Genomic DNA, 23524 nt, shown 5'->3' with positions numbered 1-23524 from the left:
AGCGGCACATGCAGATTAGGCTCTCTTGGCAAAAGGCCAATCGGAGTTAAGGGGAGCGTGCCTTGCCAGTGAGTCAGTAAGGGCTTACAGTCTTCAATGAGGTACGCAGAGGAGTGGCATTTACACGCAAATCAAGCATAGGTGAGGACGATCCTTTGCCCAATCCAGGGGATGCAGGACACTGGTGCTTATCTAAAGAGCATCACCCCTTGTTTGCTCAAACTTTATAGCTGCAGTGCTCTGTCACGTAGGCTTGGGTAGAAAAATGCCCAGAGCTACAGGCTAAGAAATTCCAAGTAATGGCCAAGCCTCAAGGCTCTAGACAAGGGGAGTGACCCAGGAGACTGCTGGGTTGTATGATTGGGTGTTTCGGAGGTTGGACAGAGGTTCCTGCAGCAGCTGGGAACGTTGAGGGGTGTTGTCTGAGTTATATTAGGAACCCAGGCACACAGGCAGGAATGTCCCTCTAGGAAATCGAGAAGAACATCCACTGGTGCAGATCAGGAGCGCTGTCCCCAGACTAGGGCCACCTACACAGTGTGGAACTCACCTTTCTGCGTGTGGTACAGGCATAAATGCCCTACAAGCAGGGGAGTGGTCTGGAGGTTAGCAGTAGTGTGTGGGAGACCAGGAGAGAGACTAAGAGGAGCAAGAAAACAACATTCAAAAGCTAGCCTGATGATCCTGTGGGAGTTGGGGGCAGGGTGGATACAGTGAAGGGATGGAAGGAAATGTGCAATGTATCTCAGTCCCGATCCAGGGAGTGGAGCTGCAAGGGTTTAGTCCCTGCTCCCAGGTAGTATCAGCAAGCTGTGGCTGTGGGGATTAGAGGCCCCAGTGCAGCCCTCCAGGACCCCAGGGGTGGGTGGGACGGGGCAGAGAGGAGATGGAAACAAGAGCAACAATGCAGCTGAAACGCATCCCTGCCTGTGGAGCTGCAAGATTCCAGTCCCTGCCCTGAAGCAGGTGGCGGCAAACTGTGGCTGTGCTGAGGCCAAGCCACTCCACAGGCTAAACATGGTCCTGGTACCAGCAGAGACCAGGCGGGTCCAAGGTCAAGCCCCAGCCGGCCTCCACTGAGGATAGACAAAAGCCCCCAGGCCCTCAAAACCCAGTGCGTCTCTCCTTCCTTAATCGTGATGCTGTTCCACATGGGTTGCAGCAGTGTTGATATCCCTCTAAGCAACGCTCCTGGGTTGAATTCTAGAGAGATCCTCTGTTTTATGTTATTCCGTCTGCATCTTTCCTGAAGTCAGGTTACCTGCTCATATACAACACACGGGTTTCCTTGCCACAGACACAAAAATGTGCTAATGCAGAGACACACACACACACACACACACACACACAGTACATTGTCAAACACACAAGACCGGCCCATGGACTCCTACAGGTTATCTGCTCACAGACACAAGGACCTGCTTATACACACATGCAAGTTACCTTCTCAAAGACACACAAAACCTCCTCATATAAATACACAGGCTCTTACTCACAAGCACACAGGACCTGGGCATATACACGAAGGTGACCTGCTGACAAAGCCTACAGATGACCATCTCCTATACACACCAAGGTTACCTGCACACAGGCACGCAGTTCCTGCTGATAGAGACACACTTGTTGCCTGCTCGCAGATATACAGGAACGGCTCAGACACACACCCAGGTGACCAGCTCGCAGACACACAAGACCTACTCATGTTCACATTGGCTGCCTGCTCACAGATACGCAGTACCTGCTCATGTAGCCACGCAGGTTACCTTCTCACAGAAACAAGACCTTTCTCATACATATACACAGGTTACCTGCACACAGACAAAAGTGCCTGCTCTCACACACGCACAGCTTACCTGCTCACAGACACACAGGAACTGTTCATCTACACTCATTGAGGACCTGATCACAGATATACGAGACATGCTCCTATACACACGCAGGTTACCTGCTCACAAACACTATTACCTCTTCTTGTACACACAAACACACAGGCTTCCTGCTCATAGACACAAAAGTCTGCTTCTATACGCACACAGGTGATCTTCTCACAGACACAAGAACCTCCTCATCTACACCCACAGGTGATGTGTTCACAGTGACAAGAACCTGCTCACATATACACACAGCTTTCTTATTCACAGACAGAAAGGTGCTGCTCATAAACACAAACACAGGTTACCTGCTCACAGACACTAGTATGTCCTCCCTTACACACACAGGTTTCCTGCTCATAGACAACATAACCTGATCACACACACACAGATTACCTTTTCACAGACACAAGAACCTAGACATATATACCCACAAGATACCTTCCACAGACAAAGGTACGTGCGAATATACCCACACAGTACCCTGCTCACAGACACAGGAACCTACGCATGTACACATTCAGGTTATCTACTCACAGACACAACAAATGGCTTAAAAACACAAGCATGTTGATATGCTCACAGACACACAGGGACTTGTCGTAAACACACACGTTACTTGCTCGCAGGCACACCGGACCTGCCTCCGTATACACAACGCGTACATGATCACACAAGAAGGACCTGCTCACACACGCACGCATACACACACACACACACACACAAACACAAACACAGACGTTACCTTCTCGCAGGCACGCAGTACCTGCTCATATACACACACTGGTTACCTGCTCATAGACACAAAACCTATACACACGCGTATTACTTGATCTCACACACATAGAACCCCCTACTATAAAATCACAGACTTTCTACTCACAGACACACAAGAACTGCTCATATAAATAAGGTGACCTCCTCATAGAAACACACTGGTGAACAGCTCATGTACACACACAGGTTCCCTGCGCCCAGGCACAAGTTCCTGCGAATGGACACACACCGTTTGTATCTGCCTTCTACAGATACAAAGGAACTGCTCAGATACACGCATCAGTTCCCAGACACACAGGGCCTGCTCATATACAACTTGGTTGCCTGCTCACAGACACTACTACCTCCTCTTATACACACATACGTTTCCAGCTCACAGACACAAGAACCTTCTCATATACACACACAGGTCACCTTACCACATACACCAGAATATATGCTGATTTACACACACAGTAACCTGCGCACAGACAAAAGGACCTACTCCTACATACACACAGGTTACCTTGCCATAGACACAAGAACCAGATAATATACAAACACAGTAAGCCTATTCATAACTCTACTGATGTTCTGCTTCAAAGCATCAGACATAATTCTTAAGTTTTCTTCAGCTTCTCTGATGATCTTACTAGATTTTTGTTCATGTGGTTTAAGTCAGCTTGGTTGTCTTCTAAGTCCCTGATGCTGTTCTCTGATTCCCCCAGTCGATTCTCCAGGTCCCTGAGTCTGCTACTGGTTTTCCTTATCACCTCCCTAAGGTCCTGAATTTCCCTTTGGTTTATCGCTCTTACCTCTTCGATCATTTCATCCTTTTTCTCTATGGTTTCCCTCCTATTGTGTATGACTCCAAGGATCATTTTGAAAATTTCTCTCTATGCCCGCTCAATGTCTGCTTCTTCTATACATGTTATTCTGTTCACGACATCTTCTTTCATTGCTGTTAGTTTGTCCCATGTATTTTTTATATTTTTGCATTGAGTTCGTTGGGACTGAAGGCGGTTTGCCTTGCATTGTTTTAGAGGAGCCAGGACCCATTTTGCAGTGTGTTGAAGAGCACTGGCTCTCTCTGGGAGACTTGTAGGAATGGTTTTTTGCACTGCCTACAGTTTATTTCACAACGGAAGTAACCTACCACTTGATGCTCCTGTACTTCTATCTCAGGGGATGTCCCGTCCCGAGGGGTCATTCACCGTGGATCCTGGAGGAGAGAGTGGGAATTGGGTGGGTACAAGAGGCACGGAGAATGAGGACAAGACAATATCCTGATCAAGTCCCGTTTTAATGAACAAAGAGTCACAGCTTATAATGGCCAGCCAAGGGAGTGTGGGGGCCTCAGCGGCACATGCAGATTAGGCTCTCTTGGCAAAAGGCCAATCGGAGTTAAGGGGAGCGTGCCTTGCCAGTGAGTCAGTAAGGGCTTACAGTCTTCAATGAGGTACGCAGAGGAGTGGCATTTACACGCAAATCAAGCATAGGTGAGGACGATCCTTTGCCCAATCCAGGGGATGCAGGACACTGGTGCTTATCTAAAGAGCATCACCCCTTGTTTGCTCAAACTTTATAGCTGCAGTGCTCTGTCACGTAGGCTTGGGTAGAAAAATGCCCAGAGCTGCAGGCTAAGAAATTCCAAGTAATGGCCAAGCCTCAAGGCTCTAGACAAGGGGAGTGACCCAGGAGACTGCTGGGTTGTATGATTGGGTGTTTCGGAGGTTGGACAGAGGTTCCTGCAGCAGCTGGGAACGTTGAGGGGTGTTGTCTGAGTTATATTAGGAACCCAGGCACACAGGCAGGAATGTCCCTCTAGGAAATCGAGAAGAACATCCACTGGTGCAGATCAGGAGCGCTGTCCCCAGACTAGGGCCACCTACACAGTGTGGAACTCACCTTTCTGCGTGTGGTACAGGCATAAATGCCCTACAAGCAGGGGAGTGGTCTGGAGGTTAGCAGTAGTGTGTGGGAGACCAGGAGAGAGACTAAGAGGAGCAAGAAAACAACATTCAAAAGCTAGCCTGATGATCCTGTGGGAGTTGGGGGCAGGGTGGATACAGTGAAGGGATGGAAGGAAATGTGCAATGTATCTCAGTCCCGATCCAGGGAGTGGAGCTGCAAGGGTTTAGTCCCTGCTCCCAGGTAGTATCAGCAAGCTGTGGCTGTGGGGATTAGAGGCCCCAGTGCAGCCCTCCAGGACCCCAGGGGTGGGTGGGACGGGGCAGAGAGGAGATGGAAACAAGAGCAACAATGCAGCTGAAACGCATCCCTGCCTGTGGAGCTGCAAGATTCCAGTCCCTGCCCTGAAGCAGGTGGCGGCAAACTGTGGCTGTGCTGAGGCCAAGCCACTCCACAGGCTAAACATGGTCCTGGTACCAGCAGAGACCAGGCGGGTCCAAGGTCAAGCCCCAGCCGGCCTCCACTGAGGATAGACAAAAGCCCCCAGGCCCTCAAAACCCAGTGCGTCTCTCCTTCCTTAATCGTGATGCTGTTCCACATGGGTTGCAGCAGTGTTGATATCCCTCTAAGCAACGCTCCTGGGTTGAATTCTAGAGAGATCCTCTGTTTTATGTTATTCCGTCTGCATCTTTCCTGAAGTCAGGTTACCTGCTCATATACAACACACGGGTTTCCTTGCCACAGACACAAAAATGTGCTAATGCAAACACACACACACACACACACACACACACAGTACATTGTCAAACACACAAGACCGGCCCATGGACTCCTACAGGTTATTTGCTCACAGACACAAGGACCTGCTTATACAGACATGCAAGTTACCTTCTCAAAGACACACAATACCTCCTCATATAAACACACAGGCTCTTACTCACAAGCACACAGGACCTGGGCATATACACGAAGGTGACCTGCTGACAAAGCCTACAGATGACCATCTCCTATACACACCAAGGTTACCTGCACACAGGCACGCAGTTCCTGCTGATAGAGACACACTTGTTGCCTGCTCGCAGATACACAGGAACGGCTCAGACACACACCCAGGTGACCAGCTCGCAGACACACAAGACCTACTCATGTTCACATTGGCTGCCTGCTCACAGACACGCAGTACCTGCTCATGTAGCCACGCAGGTTACCTTCTCACAGAAACAAGACCTTTCTCATACATATTCACAGGTTACCTGCACACAGACAAAAGTGCCTGCTCACACACACGCACAGCTTACCTGCTCACAGACACACAGGAACTGTTCATCTACACTCATTGAGGACCTGATCACAGATATACGAGACATGCTCCTATACACACGCAGGTTACCTGCTCACAAACACTATTACCTCTTCTTGTACACACAAACACACAGGCTTCCTGCTCATAGACACAAAAGTCTGCTTCTATACGCACACAGGTGATCTTCTCACAGACACAAGAACCTCCTCATCTACACCCACAGGTGATGTGTTCACAGTGACAAGAACCTGCTCACATATACACACAGCTTTCTTATTCACAGACAGAAAGGTGCTGCTCATAAACACAAACACAGGTTACCTGCTCACAGACACTAGTATGTCCTCCCTTACACACACAGGTTTCCTGCTCATAGACAACATAACCTGATCACACACACACAGATTACCTTTTCACAGACACAAGAACCTAGACATATATACCCACAAGATACCTTCCACAGACAAAGGGACGTGCGAATATACCCACACAGTACCCTGCTCACAGACACAGGAACCTACACATGTATACATTCAGGTTATCTGTTCACAGACACAACAAATGGCTTAAAAACACAAGCATGTTGATATGCTCACAGACACACAGGGACTTGTCGTAAACACACACGTTACTTGCTCGCAGGCACAACGGACCTTCCTCCGTATACACAACGCGTACATGATCACACAAGAAGGACCTGCTCACACACGCACGCATACACACACACACACACACACAAACACAAACACAGACGTTACCTTCTCGCAGGCACGCAGTACCTGCTCATATACACACACTGGTTACCTGCTCATAAACACAAAACCTATACACACGCGTATTACTTGATCTCACACACACAGAACCCCCTACTATAAAATCACAGGCTTTCTACTCACAGACACACAAGAACTGCTCATATAAATAAGGTGACCTCCTCATAGAAACACACTGGTGAACAGCTCATGTACACACACAGGTTCCCTGCGCCCAGGCACAAGTTCCTGTGAATGGACACACACCGTTTGTATCTGCCTTCTACAGACACAAAGGAACTGCTCAGATACACGCATCAGTTCCCAGACACACAGGGCCTGCTCATATACAACTTGGTTGCCTGCTCACAGACACTACTACCTCCTCTTATACACACATACGTTTCCAGCTCACACACAGAAGAACCTTCTCATATACACACACAGGTCACATTACCACATACACCAGAATATATGCTGATTTACACACACAGTAACCTGCGCACAGACAAAAGGACCTACTCCTATATACACACAGGTTACCTTGCCATAGACACAAGAACCAGATAATATACAAACACAGTAAGCCTATTCATAACTCTAATGATGTTCTGCTTCAAAGCATCAGACATAATTCTTAAGATTTCTTCAGCTTCTCTGATGATCTTATTAGATTTTTGTTCATGCGGTTTAAGTCAGCTTGGTTGTCTTCTAAGTCCCTGATGCTGTTCTCTGATTCCCCCAGTCGATTCTCCAGGTCCCTGAGTCTGTTACTGGTTTTCCTTATCACCTCCCTAAGGTCCTGAATTTCCCTTTGGTTTATCGCTCTTACCTTTTTCGATCATTTCAACCTTTTTCTCTATTGTTTCCCTCCTATTGTGTATGACTCCAAGGAGCATTCTGAAAATTAATCTCTATGCCCACTCCATGTCTGCTTCTTCTATACATGTTTTCTGTACAGGACACGTTCTCTCATTGTTGTTCGTTTGTCCCATGTATTTTTTATATTTTTGCATTGAGTTCATTGGGGCTGAAGGCAGTTTGCCTTGCATTGTTTTAGAGGAGCCAGGACCCATTTTGCAGTGTGTCGAAGAGCACTGGCTCTCTCTGGGAGACTTGTAGGAATGGTTTTTTGCACTGCCTACACTTTATTTCACAACGGAAGTAACCTACCACTTGATGCTCCTGTACTTCCATCTCAGGAGTTGTCCTGTCCCGCGGGGTCATTCACCGTGGATCCTGGAGGAGAGAGTGGGAATTGGGTGGGTATAAGAGACACGGAGAATGAGGACAAAACAATATCCTGATCAAGTCCTGTTTCATTTTTTTTTAATTTTAACAATTTATTAGGGGTTCATAAAATTCTTATCACAGTTCATACATATACATACATCAATTGTATAAAGCACATCTGTATGCCCAGGAGTGGCATGTACACGCAAATCAAGCATAGGGGAGGACGATCCTTCGCCCAATCAAGGGGATGCAGGACACGGGTGCTTATCTAAATAGCATCATCCCATTTTTGCTCAAACTTTACACCTGCAGTGCTCTGTCACGTAGGGTGGGATAGAAGAATGCCCAGGTTCAGGCTAAGAAATTCCAAGGAATGGCCAGGCCTCATGGCTCCGGACAAGGGGAGTGACCCAGGAGACTGCTGGGTTGCACGATTTGGTGTTGCGGAGGTTGGGCAGAGGTTCCTGCAGCAGCTGGGAACGTTGAGGGGTGTTGTCTGAGTTACATTAGGACCCCAGGCACACAGGCAGGAATGTCCCTCTAGGAAATCGAGCAGAACATCCACTGGTGCAGATCAGGAGGGCTGTCCCCAGACGAGGGCCACCTACACAGTGTGGAACTCACCTAGCTGCGTGTGGTGCAGGCATAAATGCCCTACAAGCAGGGGAGTTATCTGGAGGTTAGCAGTAGTGTGTGGGTGACCAGGAGAGAGACTAAGAGGAGTAAGAAAACAACATTTAAAAGCTAGCCTGATGAGCCTGTGGGAGTTGGGGGCGGGTAGATATAGTGAAGAGATGGAAACAAACGCACAATGTATCTCAGTCCTGATCCAGGGAGTGGAGCTGCAAGGGTTTACTCCCTGCTCCCAGGTAGTATCAGCAAGCTGTGGCTGTGTGGATTAAAGCCTCCAGAGCAGGCCTCCAGGACCCAAGGGTCTGTGGGAGGGGGACAGAGAGGAGATGGAAACAAGGGCAACAATGCAGCTTAAACGCATCCCTGCCTGTGCAGCTGTAAGATTCCAGTCCCTGCCCTGAAGCAGGTGGTGGCAAACTGTGGCTATGCTGAGGCCAAGCCACTCCACAGGCTAAAATTGGTCCTGGTACCAGCAGAGACCAGGCGGGTCCAAGATCAAGCCCCAGCCGGCCTCCACTGAGGATAGAAAAAAGCCCCCAGGCCCTCAAAACCCGTGGGTCTCTGCTTCCTTAATTGTGATGATGTTCCACATGGGTTCCAACAGTGTTGAATTTCCTTCTAAGCAACGCTCCTGGGTTGAATTCTAGAGAGATCCTCCGTTTTATGTTATTTCGTCTGCATCTTTCCTGAAGTCAGGAATGTAACTTCGACAACTCCCCTCAACGTTCCCAGCAGCTGCAGGAACCTCTGCCCAACCTCCGCAACACCCACTCATGCAACCCAGCCGTCTCTTGGGTCACTCCCTTTGTCTGGAGCCATAAGGCCCAGCCATTGCTTGGAATTTGAGGACCTGCATGGATCCATGAGGCCTGGCCATTACTTGGAATTTATTAGCCTGAGCTCTGGGCATTCTTCTACCCCAGCCTAAGTGACAGATCACTGCAGCTGTAAAGCTTGAGCAAACAAGGGGTGATGCTCTTTAGATAAGCAACCATGTCCTGCATGCCCTTGATTTGCCAAAGATCGTCCTCCCCTATGTTTGAATTGCATGTGCATCCCACTCCTCTGCTTTCCAAATGGAAGACTGTAAGCCATAACTGACTCACGGGCAGGGCACGCTCCCCTGAACTCCCTGATTGGCCTGTTGCCAAGGTAGCCTAATCTGTATGTGCATGTGAGGATCCACTCCTACACCACGGCTGCAGGTATAAGCTGTGACTCTTTGTTCATTAAAACAGGACTTGGTCAGGATATTTTCTTGTCCTCATTCTCCGTGTCTCTTGTACCCACCCAATTCCCACTCTCTCCTCCAGGATCCACGGTGAATGACCCCTCGGGACGGGACATCCCCTGAGATGGAAGTACAGGAGCATCAAGTGGTAGGTTACTTCCGTTGTGAAATAAACTGTAGGCAGTGCGAAAAAGCATTCCTACAAATCTCCCAGAGAGAGACAGTGCTCTTCAACACACTGCAAAATGGGTCCTGTCTTCTCTAAGACAACGGAAGGGAAACAGCCTTCAGCCACAATGAACTCAATGTAAAAATATAAAAAATACATGGGACAAACTAACAGCAATGGGAGAACATGTTCTGAACAGAATAACATGTATAGAAGAAGCAGACATTGAGCGGGCATAGAGAGAAATTTTCAGAATGCTCCTTGGAGTCATACACAATAGGAGGGAAACAATAGAGAAAAAGGATGAAATGATCGAAGAGGTAAGAGCGATAAACCAAAGGGAAATTCAGGACCTTAGGGAGGAGATAACAAAAACCAGTAGCACACGCAGGCACCTGGAGAATCGACTGAGGGAATCAGAAAACAGCATCAGGCACTCAGAAAACAACCAAGCTGGCTTAAACCACTTGAACAAAAATCTAATAAGATCATCAGAGAAGCTGAAAAAACTTAATGATGTGTGATGCTTTGAAGCAGAACATCATTAGACTTATTGGCTTACTGTGTTTGTATATTATCTGGTTCTTGTGTCTATGGCAAGGTAACCTATGTGTATATAGGAGTAGGTCCTTTTGGCTGTGCGCAGGTTACTGTGTGTGTAAATCACCATATATTCTGGTGTATGTGGTAATGTGACCTGTGTGTGTATATGAGAAGGTTCTTGTGTCTGTGAGCTGGAAACGTATGTGTGTATAAGAGGAGTCAGTGGTGTCTGTGAGCAGGCAACCAAGTTTTGTATGAGCAGGCCCTGTGTGTCTTGGAACTGATGCGTGTACCTGAGCAGTTCCTTTGTATCTGTAGAAGGCAGATACAAACAGTGCGTGTCCATTAGCAGGAACTAGTGCCTGGGTGCAGGGAACCTGTGTGTGTACATGAGCTGGTAACCAGTGTGTTTCTATGAGGAGGTCACCTTATTTATATGAGCAGTTCCTGTGTGTCAGTGAGTAGAAAGCCTGTGATTTTATAGTAGGGGATTCTGTGTGTGTGTGAGCAGGTCACCAGTGTATGTACATGAGCAGGCACTGCGTTCCAGTGAAGAAGTCACGTGTGCGTTTGTGTGTGTGTGTGTGTGCGCGTGCATGAGCAGGTCCTTCTCATGTGAACATGTACCCGTTGTGTATACGTGAGCAGGTCTGGCGTGTCTGTGAGCAGGTAATGTGTGTGTTTATGACAAGGATACTGTGTGTCTGTGAGCATATCAACATGCTTGTGTTTTTTAGCCATTTGTTGGGTCTGTGAGCAGATAACCTGAATGTGTACATGCGTCGGCTCCTGTGTCTGTGAGCAGGGTACTGTGTGGGTATATTCGCACGTCCCTTTGTCTGTGGAAGGCATCTTGTGGGTATATATGTTTAGGTTCTTGTGTCGGTGAACAGGTAATCTGTGTGTGTGTGATTCAGTTATGTTGCCTATGAGCAGGAAACTTGCGTGTGTAAGAAAGGAGGTACTAGTGTCTGTGAGCAGCTAACCTGTGTTTGCGTATATGGCAGCACTTTTCTGTCTGTGAGTAGAAGAGCTGTGTGTATATGTCAGCAAGTTCTTGTCACTGTGAACACAAGACCTGTGGGTGTACATGAGAAGGACTTTGGTCTGTGAGTAGATCACCTGTGTGCGTACAGAAGCAGGCTTTTGTGTCTATGAACAGGAAACCTGTGTGTGTGCAGAAGAAGAGGTAATAGTGTTTGTGAGCAGGTAGCCTGCGTGTGTATAGGAACGTGTTTTGTATATCTGTGATCAGGTGGTCAATGAGTGTAGATGAACAGTTCCTATGTATCTGTGAGCAGGTACGCTGTGCGTGCGTATGTGCAGGCACTTTTGTCTGTGTGCAGGTAACCTGTGTATATGTATGAGATAGGTCTTGTTTCTGTGAGAAGGTAACCTGCGTGGGTATATGAGCAGGTACTGCGTGTCTGTGAGCAGGCAGCCAATGTGAACATGAGTAGGTCTTGTGTGTCTGCGAACTGGTCACCTGGGCGTGTGTCTGAGCCGTTCCTGTGTATCTGCAAGCGGGCAGCAAGTGTGTCTCTATCAGCAGGAACTGCGTGCCTGTGTGTGGGTAATCCTGGTGTGTATAGGAGATGGTCATCTGTAGGCTTTTTCAGCAGGTCACCCTCGTGTATATGCACAGGTCCTGTGTGCTTGTAAGAGCCTGTGTGTTTATATGAGGAGGTACTGTGTGTCTTTGAGAAGTTAGCTTGCATGGGTCTATAAGCAGGTCCTTGTGTCTGTGAGCAGATAACCTGTAGGAGTACATGGGCCGGTCTTGTGTCTGTGACAAGTGTACTCTGTGTTTGTGTGTGTGTGTGTGTCTGCATTAGCACACTTTTGTGTCTGTGTCAAGGAAACCCGTGTGTTGTATATGAGCAGGTAACCTGACTTCAGAAAGATGCAGACGGAATAACATAAAACAGAGGATCTCTCTAGAATTCAACCCAGGAGCGTTGCTTAGAGGGAAAGTCAACACTGCTGGAACCCAGGTGGACCATCATCAAGATTAAGGAAACAGAGACCCACGGGGTTTTGAGGGACTGGGGTTTTTGTCTATCCCAAGTGGAGGCCAGCTGGGGCTTGGCCTTGGACCCGCCTGGTCTCCGCTGATACCAGGACCATTTTTAGCCTGTGGAGTGGCTTGGCCTCAGCACAGCCACAGTTTACCACCATCTGCTTGAGAGCAGGGACAGGAATCTTGTAGCTCCATAGGCAGGGATGGGTTTCAGCTGCATTGTTGCCCTCTTTTCCATCTCCTCTCTGTCCCCCTCCCACCGACCCTTGGGTTTTGGAGGGCTGCATGGGGCCTTTAATCCACACAGCCATAGCTTGCTGATACTACCAGGGAGCAGGGACTAAACCCTTGCAGCTCTACTCCCTGGATTGGGACTGAGATACATTGCGCGTTTCCTTCCATCCCTTCACTACATCCACCCGCCCCCAACTCCCACAAGCTCATCAGACTAGCTTTTGAATGTTGTTTTCTTGCTCCTCTTAGTCTCTCTCCTGGTCTCCCACACACTACTGCTAACCTCCAGGCCACTCCCCTGATTGTAGGGCATTGATGCCTGCACAACACGCAACAAGGTGAGTTCCACACTGTGTAGGTGGCCTTAGCCTGTGGACAGCCCTCTTGATCTGCACCAGTGGATGTTCTGCTCGATTTCCTAGAGGGACATTCCTGCCTTGGTGCCTGGGGTCCTAATGTAACTCAGACAACACCCCTCAAGGTTCGCAGCTGCTGCAGGAACCTCTGCCCAATAACGGAACACCCAATCATGCAACCTAGCCGTCTCCTGGGTCACTCCCTTTGTCCGGAGCCATGATGCCCGGTCATTTCTTGGAATTTATTAGGACCTGCATGGAGCCATGAGGCCTGGCCATACTTGTAATTTATTAGCCTGAGCTCTGGGCATTCTTCCACCCCAGCCTAAGTGACAGATCACTGCAGCTGTAAAGCTTTACCAAACAAGGGGTGATGCTCTTTATCTAAGCAACCGTGTCCTGCATGCCCTTGATTTGCCAAAAGAGCGTCCTCCCCTATGCTTGAATTGCGGGTGCATGCCACTCCTCTGCGTTCCAATGGAAGACTGTAAGCCATAACTGACTCACGGGCAGGGCACGCTCCCCTGAACTCCCTGATTGGCCTGTTGCCAAGGTAGCCTAATCTGCATGTGTGGCTTAGGATCCACCCCACACCCCCCAGCTAGCCGTTATAAGCTGTGACTCTTTGTTCATTAAAACAGTACTTTGTCAGGATATTGTCTTGTCCTCATTCTCCATGCCTCTTGTACTCACCCAATTCCCACTCTCTGCTCCAGGTTCCTCAGTGAATGTCCCGCGGGACAGAACATCCCCTGAGATGGAAGTACAGGAACATCAAGTGGTAGGTTACTTCCGTTGTGCAATAAACTGTAGGCAGTGCGAAAAAGCATTCCTACAAATCTCCCAGAGAGAGCCAGTTCTCTTCGACACACTGCAAAATGGGTCCTGGCTCCTCTAAGACAACGCAAGGGAAACAGCCTTCAGTCACAATGAACTCAATGTAAAAATATAAAAAATACATGGGACAACTAACAGCAATGGGAGAAGATGTCCTGAACAGAATAACATGTATAGAAGAAGCAGACATTGAGCGGGCGTAGAGAAAAATTTTCCGAATGCTCCTTGGAGTCATACACAATATGAGGGATACAATACAGAAAAAGGATGAAATGATCGAAGAGGTAAGAGCGATAAACCAAAGGGAAATTCTGGTCCTTAGGGTGGAGATAAGACAAACCATTAGCAGACGCAGGTACCTGGAGAATCGACTGGGGGAATCAGAGAACAGCATCAGGGACTCAGAAGACAACCAAGCGGGCTTAAACCACATGAACAAAAATCTAATAAGATCATCAGAGAAGCTGAAGGATACTTCAGAATGATGTCTGATGCTTTGAAGCAGAACATCATTAGAGTTATTGGCTTACTGTGTTTATATATTATCTTGTTCTTGTGTCTATGGCAAGGTAACCTGTGTGTATATAGGAGTAGATCCTTTTGTCTGTGCACAGGTTACTGTGTGTGTAAATCAGCATATATTCTGGTGTATGTGGTAATGTGATCTGTGTGTATATGAGAACGTTCTTGTGTCTGTGAGATGGAAACGTATGTGTGTATAATAGGAGGCAGTAGTTTCTGTGAGCAGGCAACCAAGTTGAATATGAGCAGGCCCTGTGTGTCTGGGAACTCATGCGTGTATCTGAGTAGTTCCTTTGTATCTGTAGAAGGCAGATACAAACAGTGCGTGTCCATTAGCAGGAACTCGTGCCTGGGTGCAGGGAACCTGTGTGTGTACATGAGCTGGTAACCAGTGTGTTTCTATGAGGAGGTCACCTTATTTATATGAGCAGTTACTGTGTGTCTGTGAATAGAAAGCCTGTGATTTTATAGTAGGGGATTCTGTGAGTGTGTGAGCAAGTAATATGCGTGTGTATAGGAACAGGTCTTGTGTCTGTGAGCAGGTCACCAGTGTGTGTATATGAGCCGGTACTGCATGCCTGTGAAGAAGTAATGTGTGCGTTTCTGTGTGTGTGTGCGCGCGTGCGTCAGCAGGTCCTTCAAGTGTGAACATGTACCCGTTGTGTATACGTGAGCAGGTCTGTCGTGTCTGTGAGCCGGTAACGTCTGTGTTTATGACAAGATCCTGGTACCTGTGAGCATATCAACATGCTTGTGTTTCTTAGCCATTTGTTGGGTCTATGACCAGATAACCTGAATGTGTACATGCGTAGATTCCTGTGTCTGTGACCAGGGTACTGTGTGGTTATATTCGCACATCCCTTTGTCTGCGGAAGGCATCTTGTGGGTATATATGTTTAGGTTCTTGTGTCTGTGAACAGGTAATCTGTGTGTGTGTGATTCGGTTATGTTGCCTATGAGCAGGAAACCTGTGTGTGTAAGGGAGGAGGTACTAGTGTCTGTGAGCAGGTAACCTGTGTTTGCGTATATGGCAGCACCATTCTGTCTGTGAGTAGGAGAGCTGTGTGTATATGTGAGCAGGTCTTGTCACTGTGAGCACATGACCTGTGGGTGTACATGAGAAGGTTCTTGTGTCTGTGAGAAGATCACCTGTGTGCGTACAGAAGCAGGCTTTTGTGTCTATGAACAGGAAACCTGTGTGTTCACAAGAAGAGGTAATAGTGTTTGTGAGCAGGTAGCCTGCGTGTGTATAGGAGCATGTCTTGTATATCTGTGATCAGGTCGTCAATGAGTGTAGATGAAAAGTTCCTATGTCTTTTAGCAGGTAAGGTGTGCGTGCGTATGGGCAGACACTCTTGTCTCTGTGCAGGTAACCTGTGTATATGTATGAGAAAGGTCTTGTTTCTGTGAGAAAGTAACATGCGTGGGTATATGAGCAGGTATCGTGTGTCTGTGAGCAGGCAGCCATGTGAACATGCGCATGTCTTGTGTGTCTGCGAGCTGGTCACCTGGGTGTGTGTCTGAGCCGTTCCTGTGTATCTGCGAGCAGGCAACAAGTGTGTCTCTATGAGCAGGATCTGCGTGCCTGTGTGCGGGTAACCTTGGTGTGTATATGAGATGGTCATCTGTAGGCTTTTTCAGCAGGTCACCTGTGTATATGCACAGGTCCTGTGCGCTTGTGTAAGAGCCTGTGTGTTTATATGAGGAGGTACTGTGTGTCTTTGAGAAGGTAACTTGCATGGGTCTATAAGCAGGTCCTTGTGTCTGTGAGCAGATAACCTGTAGGAGTACATGGGCCGGTCTTGTGTGTGTGACAAGTGTACTCTGTGTGTGCGTGTGTGTGTGTGTGTGTGTCTGCATTAGCACATTTTTGTGTCTGTGGCAAGGAAACCCGTGTGTTGTATATGAGCAGGTAACCTGACTTCAGGAAAGATGCAGATGGAATAACATAAAATGGAGGATCTCTCTAGAATTCAACCCAGGAGCGTTGCTTAGGGGGAAATTCAACACTGCTGGAACCCATGTGGAACATCATCAAGATTAAGGAAGCAGAGACCCACTGGGTTTTGAGGGCCTGGGGTTTTTGTCTATCCTCAGTGGAGGCCAGCTGGGGCTTGACCTTGGACCCGTCTGGTCTCTGCTGGTACCAGGACCCTTTTTAGCCTGTGGAGTGGCTTGGCCTCAGTACAGCCAGTTTGCCACCACCTGTTTGAGGGCTGGGACAGGAATCTTGCAGCTCCACAGGCAAGGATGGGTTTCAGCTGCATTGTTGCCCTTGTTTCCATTTCCTCTCTGTCCCCCTCCCACCGACACTTGGGTCCTGGAGGGCTTCACTGGGGCCTTTAATCCACATAGCCACAGCTTGCTGATACTACCAGGGAGCAGGGACTAAACCCTTGCAGCTCCACTCCCTGGATCGGGACTGAGATATATGGCGTGTTTTTTTCCACCCCTTCACTATACACACCGCCCCCATCTCCCACAGGCTAGCTTTTAAATATTGTTTTCTTGTTCCTCATAGTCTCTCTCTTTGTCTCCCACACACTACTGCTAACCTCCAGACCACTCCGCTGATTGTAGGGCATTTATGCCTGCACCACACGCAGCTAGATGAGTTCCACACTCTGTAGGTGGCCCTAGTCTGGGGACAGCCCTCCTGATCTACACCAGTGGATGTTCTGCTCGATTTCCTAAAGGGACATTCTTGCCTGTGTGCCTGGGGTCCTAATGTACTCAGACAACACCCCCCAACTTTCCCAGCTGCTGCAGGAACCTCACACCCAATCATGCAACCCAGCCGTCTCCTGGGTCACACCCTTTGTCCGGAGCCATGAGGCTCGGCCATTGCTTTGAATTTATTAGGACCTGCATGGAGCCATGAGGCCTGGCCATTACTTGGAATTTATTAGCCTGAGCTCTGGGCATTTTGTACCCCAGCCTAAGTGACAGAGCACTGCAACTGTAAAGCTTTAGCAAACAAGGGGTGATGCTCTTTAGATAAGCAACCATGTCCCGCATGCCCTTGATTTGCCATAGATCGTCCTCCCCTATGTTTGAATTGCGTGTGCATGCCACTCCTCTGCGTTCCTAATTGAAGACTGTAAGCCATAACTGACTCACGGGCAGGGCACGCTCCACCGAACTTCCTGATTGGCCTGTTGCCAAGGTAGCCTAATCTGCATGTGCGGGTGAGGATTACCCCCCCCCCCAACCCCCGGCTGGCCGTTATAAGCTGTGACTCTTTGTTCATTAAAACAGGACTTGGTCAGGATATTGTCTTGTCCTCATTCTCCATGCCTCTTGTACTCACCCAATTACCACTCTCTGCTCCAGGTTCCACGGTGAATGTCCTGCGTGACGGGACATCCCCTGAGATGGAAGTACAGGAGCATCAAGTGGTAGGTTACTTCCGTTGTGAAAAAAATTGTAGGCAGTGCGAAAAAGCATTCCTACAAATCTCCCAGAGAGAGACAGTGCTCTTCGACACACTGCAAAATAGGTCCTGGCTCCTCCTAGACAACACACGGGAAACAGCCTTCAGCCACAACGAACTCAATGTAAAAATATTAAAATTACATGTGACAAACTAACAGCAATGGGAGGAGATGTCCTGAACAGATAACAGGTATAGAAGAAGCAGACATTGAGCGGGCATAGAGACAAATTTTCAGAATGCTCCTTGGAGTCATACACAATAGGAGGGAAACAATAGAGAAAAAGGATGAAATGATCAAAGAGGTAAGAGCAATAAACCAAAGGGAAATTCAGGACCTTAGGGAGGAGATAAGAAAAACCAGTAGCAGATGCAGGGACCTGGAGAATCGAATGGGGGAATCAGAGAACAGCATCAGGGACTTAGAAGACAACCAAGCTGACTTAAACCACATGAACAAAAATCTAGTAAGATCATCAGAGAAGCTGAAGAAAACTTAAGAATTATGTCTGATGCTTTGAAGCAGAACATCATTAGAGTTATTGGCTTACTGTGTTTGTATATTATCTGGTTCTTGTGTCTCTGGCATGGTAACCTGTGTGTATAGTGGAGTAGGTCCTTTTGTCTGTGCGCAGGTTACTGTGTGTGTAAATCAGCATATATTCTGGTCTATGTGGTAATGTGATCTGTGTGTATATGAGAACGTTCTTGTGTCTGTGAGATGGAAACGTAAGTGTGTATAAGAGGAGGTAGTAATGTCTGTGAGCAGGCAACCAAGTTGTAAATGAGCAGGCCCTTGTGTCTGGGAACTGATGCGTGTATCTGAGCAGTTCCTTTGTGTCTGTGGAAGGCAGATACAAACAGTGCATGTCCATTAGCAGGAACTTGTGTCTGGGTGCAGGGAACCTGTGTGTGTACATGAGCTGGTAACCAGTGTGTTTCTATGAGGAGGTCACCTTATTTATATGAGCAGTTCCTGTGTGTCTGTGAGTAGAAACCCGGTGATTATATAGTAGGGGGTTCTGTGTTTGTGTCAGCAAGTAATATGCGTGTGTACAGGAACAGGTTTTGTGTCTGTGAGCAGGTAACCAGTGTGCATGTATGAGCAGGTACTGCGTGCCTGTGACGAAGTAACGTCTGTGTGTTTGTGTTTGTGTGTTTGTGTGTGTGTGTGTGTGCGCGCGTGCGTGAGCAGGTCCTTCTTGGGTGAGCATGTACGCGTTGTGTATACGGGAGCAGGTCCGGTGAGCCTGTGAGCAGGTAACGTGTGTGTTTATGACAAGGATACTGTGTGTCTGTGAGCATATCAAAATGCTTGTGTTTTTAAACCACATGTTGGGTTAGTGAGCAGATAACCTGAATGTGTACATGCGTAGGTTCCTGTATCTGTGAGCAGGGTACTGTGTGGGTATATACGCAAGTCCTTTTGTCTGTGGGAGGCATCTTGTGGGTATATATGTCTAGGTTCTTGTGTCTGTGAACAGGTAATCTGTGTGTGTGTGTGATCAGGTTATGTTGTCTATGATCAGGAAACCTGTGTGTGTAAGGGAGGAGGTACTAGTGTCTGTGAGCAGGTAACCTGTGTTTGTGTATATGAGCAGCAACTTTCTGTCTGTGAGTAGGAAAGCTGTGTGTATATGTGAGCAGGTTCTTGTCACTGTGAGCACATCAGCTTTGGGTGTAGATGACGAGGTTCTTGTGTCTGTGAGAAGTTCAACTGTGTGCGTATAGAAGCAGGCTTTTGTGTCTATGAGCAGGAAACCTGTGTGTGTGTGTGTACAAGAAGAGGTAATAGTGTTTGTGAGCAGGTAACCTGCGTGTGCATAGGAGCATGTCCTGTATATCTGTGATCAGGTCCTCAATGAGTGTAGATGAACAGTTCCTGTGTGTCTGTGAGCAGATAAGCTGTGCATGTGTGTGAGCAGGCACTTTTGTCTGTGTGCAGGTAACCTGTGTATATGTATGAGAAAGGTCTTGTTTTTGTAAGAAGGTAACCTGCGTCGATATATGAGCAGGTACTGCATGTCTGTGAGCAGGCAGCCAATGTGAACATGAGTAGGACTTGTGTGTCTGTGAGCTGGTCACCTGGGCGTGTGTCTGAGTCGTTCCTGTGTTTCTGCGAGCAGGCAACAAGTGTGTCTCTATCAGCAGGAACTGCGTGCCTGTGTGCAGGTAACCTTGGTGTGTATAGGAGATGGTCATCTGTAGGCTTTTTCAGCAGGTCACCTTTGTGTATATGCGCAGCTCCTGTGTGCTTGTAAGAGCCTGTGTGTTTATATGAGGAGGTACTGTGTGTCTTTGAGAAGGTAACTTGCATGGGTCTATAAGCAGGTCCTTGTGTCTGTGAGCAGATACCCTGTAGGAGTACATGGGCCGGACTTCTGTGTGTGACAAGTGTACACTGTGTGTATGTGTGTGTGTCTGCATTAGCACATTTTTGTGTCTATGGCAAGGAAACCCGTGTGTTGTATATGAGCAGGTAACCTGACTTCAGGAAAGATGCAGACGGAATAACATAAAACAGAGGATCTCTCTAGAATTCAACCCAGGAGCGTTGCTTAGAGGGAAATTCAACACTGCTGGAACCCATGTGGAACATCATCAAATTAAGGAAGCAGAGACCCACGGGGTTTTGAGGACCTGGGGGCTTTTGTCTATCCTCAGTGGAGGCCAGCTGGGGCTTGACCATGGACCCGCCTGGTCTCTGCTGGTACCAGGACAAATTTTAGCCTGTGGAGTGGTTTGGCCTCAGCACAGCCACAGTTTGCCACCACCTGCTTCAGGGCAGGGACTGGAATCTTGCAGCTCCACAGGCAGCGATGCGTTTCAGCTGCATTGTTGTTCTTGTTTCCATCTCCTCTCTGTCCCCCTCCCACTGACCCTTGGGTCCTGGAGGGCTGCATGGGGCCTTTAATCCACACAGCCACAGCTTGCTAATACTACCTGGGAGCAGGGACTAAACTCTTGCAGCTCCACACCCTGGATCGGGACTGAGATACATTGTGCGTTTGTTTCCATCCCTTCAGTATATCCACCCCGCCCCCAACTTCCACAGGTTTATCAGGCTAGCTTTTTAATGTTGTTTTCTTGCTCCTCTTAGTCTCTCTCCTGGTCTCCCACACACTACTGCTAACCTCCAGACCACTCCCCTGATTGTAGGGCATTTATGCCTGCACCACACGCAACTAGGTGAGTTCCACACTGTGTAGGTGGCCCTAGTCTGGGGACAGCCCTCCTGATCTGCACCAGTGGATGTTCCACAAGATTTCCTGAGGGACCTTCCTCACTGTGTGCCTGGAGTCCTAATGTAACTCAGACAACAGTCCTTAACGTTCCCTGCTGCTGCAGGAACATCTGCCCAACCTCCGCAACACCCAATCATGCAATCCAGCAGTCTCTTGTGTTACTCCCCTTGTCCGGAGCCATGAGGCCTGGCCATTACTTGGAATTTATTAGCCTGAGCACTGGGCATTCTTCTACCCCAGCCTAAGTGACAGAGCACTGCAGTTGTAAAGCTTCAGCAAACAAGGGGTGATGCTCTTTAGATAAGCACCCATGTCCTGCATCTCCTTGATTGGGCAAAAGATCATCCTCCCATATGCTTGATTTGCGTGTACATGCCATTCCTCTGCGTACCTAATTGAAGACTTTAATCTTTTACTGACACACGTGCAGGGCACTCTCCTTTGAACTCCCTGATTCGCCTGTTGCCAAGGTTGCCTAATCTGCATGTGTGGCTGAGGCTCCTCTCCCTTGGCTGGCCGTTATAAGCTGTGACTCTTTGTTCATTAAAACTGGACTTGATCAGGATATTGTCTTGTCCTCATTCTCCGTGCCTCTTGTACCCCCCCCCCACCCCAATTCCCACTCTGTCCTCCACGATCCACGGTGAATGTCCCGCGGGACGGGACAACTTGTGCTCATTGTGTGAGCTGGATACGAGGGATAAAGTGAGGAATGAAGGGGCAGGAATATGCCAGTGAGTTAAAGTGGAAGAAAATTCCTTCGGCCGCCATGGGAACCAGCTGCAGTGAGACTGAAGGTGAGAGCGCCTAAAGATGGGTCAAGAATTAAGCAGGCATCAGATTTATGTGAAACAATTGAAAGAGGCCTTAATGGCACGGGGAGTAAAGGTTAAAAGTTGTGATTAAAAACAAAGGATCCCATGACAGACACCAATGAAGGGCACGGCCATGAATATTTAGAGAAAATTAAGAGTAAGTGGTGAAAAGTTGGAATAAATAATGGGACAGATTTCTAGTAAATAAATGTATGTATGTAAATATGTTTCAAAAGATGTTATAAGCTAAAGGAACAATTATAAGTTACCAAAGATTAGAGAAGTTTTCAGATTTTGTGGTTAACATATATCCTTCGTTTACTAAGGACGGGACTGTAAATGTTAGGGATAGCCTGGATCCTAAGCATGAAGGACTCCGGGGTGAGGATAATTTGATTGCATGCTCAAACAAAATTGAAAGAAAAGTTGCTGCTGAGCCTCCAGCTCCTCCCCCTTCACCACTGAAGCCCCAGAAGCTGCTGGAAAGTGAACCTGAGGGCTTTGAAAGTGGGCAGAAGCAGTTAGAGGGCGGATGAATACATTATCACGATAAGGACCTAGGACTTTAAAACCTGGTGCTGGGAGACTCAGACGTCCTGCTCGGATGAAACAATGGCAAAGGGGGTAGGTAGCCTGGGAGCAAGAGTATGAGTCATTAGCAACAATACATGGAGTAGATTTAGGAATTCCAGGATGTTATCCAGTTAAAGGACAGAATGCTCAAGGAGGGGCGAATGTCTCCCCCCCCCCAATTCCATTCAAAACTATAAAAGATTTAAAATCTGAGTGTTCTCAATATGGTTCTGTGGATCATTTTACTATGGAGTTAGTAGAAGCTGGGATAGGAGAGAATGTTTTGGGCAGAAGACTGGTAATAGCTGGCTCAAACGTGTTTGTCAGGAAAAGACTACTTGTTGTGAAATTCAGAGTTTCTTGAGAGTTTTCAAAATACAGCAGATATAAGCTGTTTGTGTGAACAAAGTTTGTGTGAACAATGTGTGTGTGCGTGCACGTGTATTACATACGCTTTCACTTTGTATGTACAAAGATGTTTTTCTGAATGTTTATTTTAAGGATAAAATCACTTGCTTGTGTTTATTACTGCTTAAAGTTGAGTCTTTTTTGAGTATTTAAAAATAATTATACCAATGATACTACTTTCTCAAGGAAAATATTGCCATCATTTGTAGACTATGTCACCTTCAAGTATGTGCGAATATTTTGTCCCTTTGTCTAATTAAAATCAGGAATTGTGTTAAAAAATTAAACAATTGGTTTTTTCAGAAAACACAAATACTGCCTGCTTGGTAGTGCTGCGACCTTTAAGAAACAAGAGCAACTTGTCTGATTATGTCAGACTATGCTAAAACATTAAACCTTCCTTTACTCAGGGCTTGCTATAGCAGTTGCTTTGCAAGGAAAAACAGTAAAGGAGGGTTAATGATACTGTGGAATTTATGGAAGCCCTGCAGCCTGGGCTCCCTTCCCCCTCTGCTATTTCAGCCAATACATATAAAATCATTTTAGATTTAAAAGATTGTTTTTATACCATTCCCTTGGATCCAAAAGATTATAAAAGATTTGCTGTTAGTGTTCCTAGTGTTAATTTTAAAGAACCTATGGAGCGTTATCAGTGGAAAGTCTTACGTCAGGGAAT

Source organism: Tenrec ecaudatus, chromosome 1 (genome assembly GCF_050624435.1).
Source record: "Tenrec ecaudatus isolate mTenEca1 chromosome 1, mTenEca1.hap1, whole genome shotgun sequence".
NCBI classification, from domain to species: domain Eukaryota; kingdom Metazoa; phylum Chordata; class Mammalia; order Afrosoricida; family Tenrecidae; genus Tenrec; species Tenrec ecaudatus.
The sequence above is the reverse complement of the archived record's forward strand: the minus strand, read 5'-3'. Positions refer to the sequence as shown.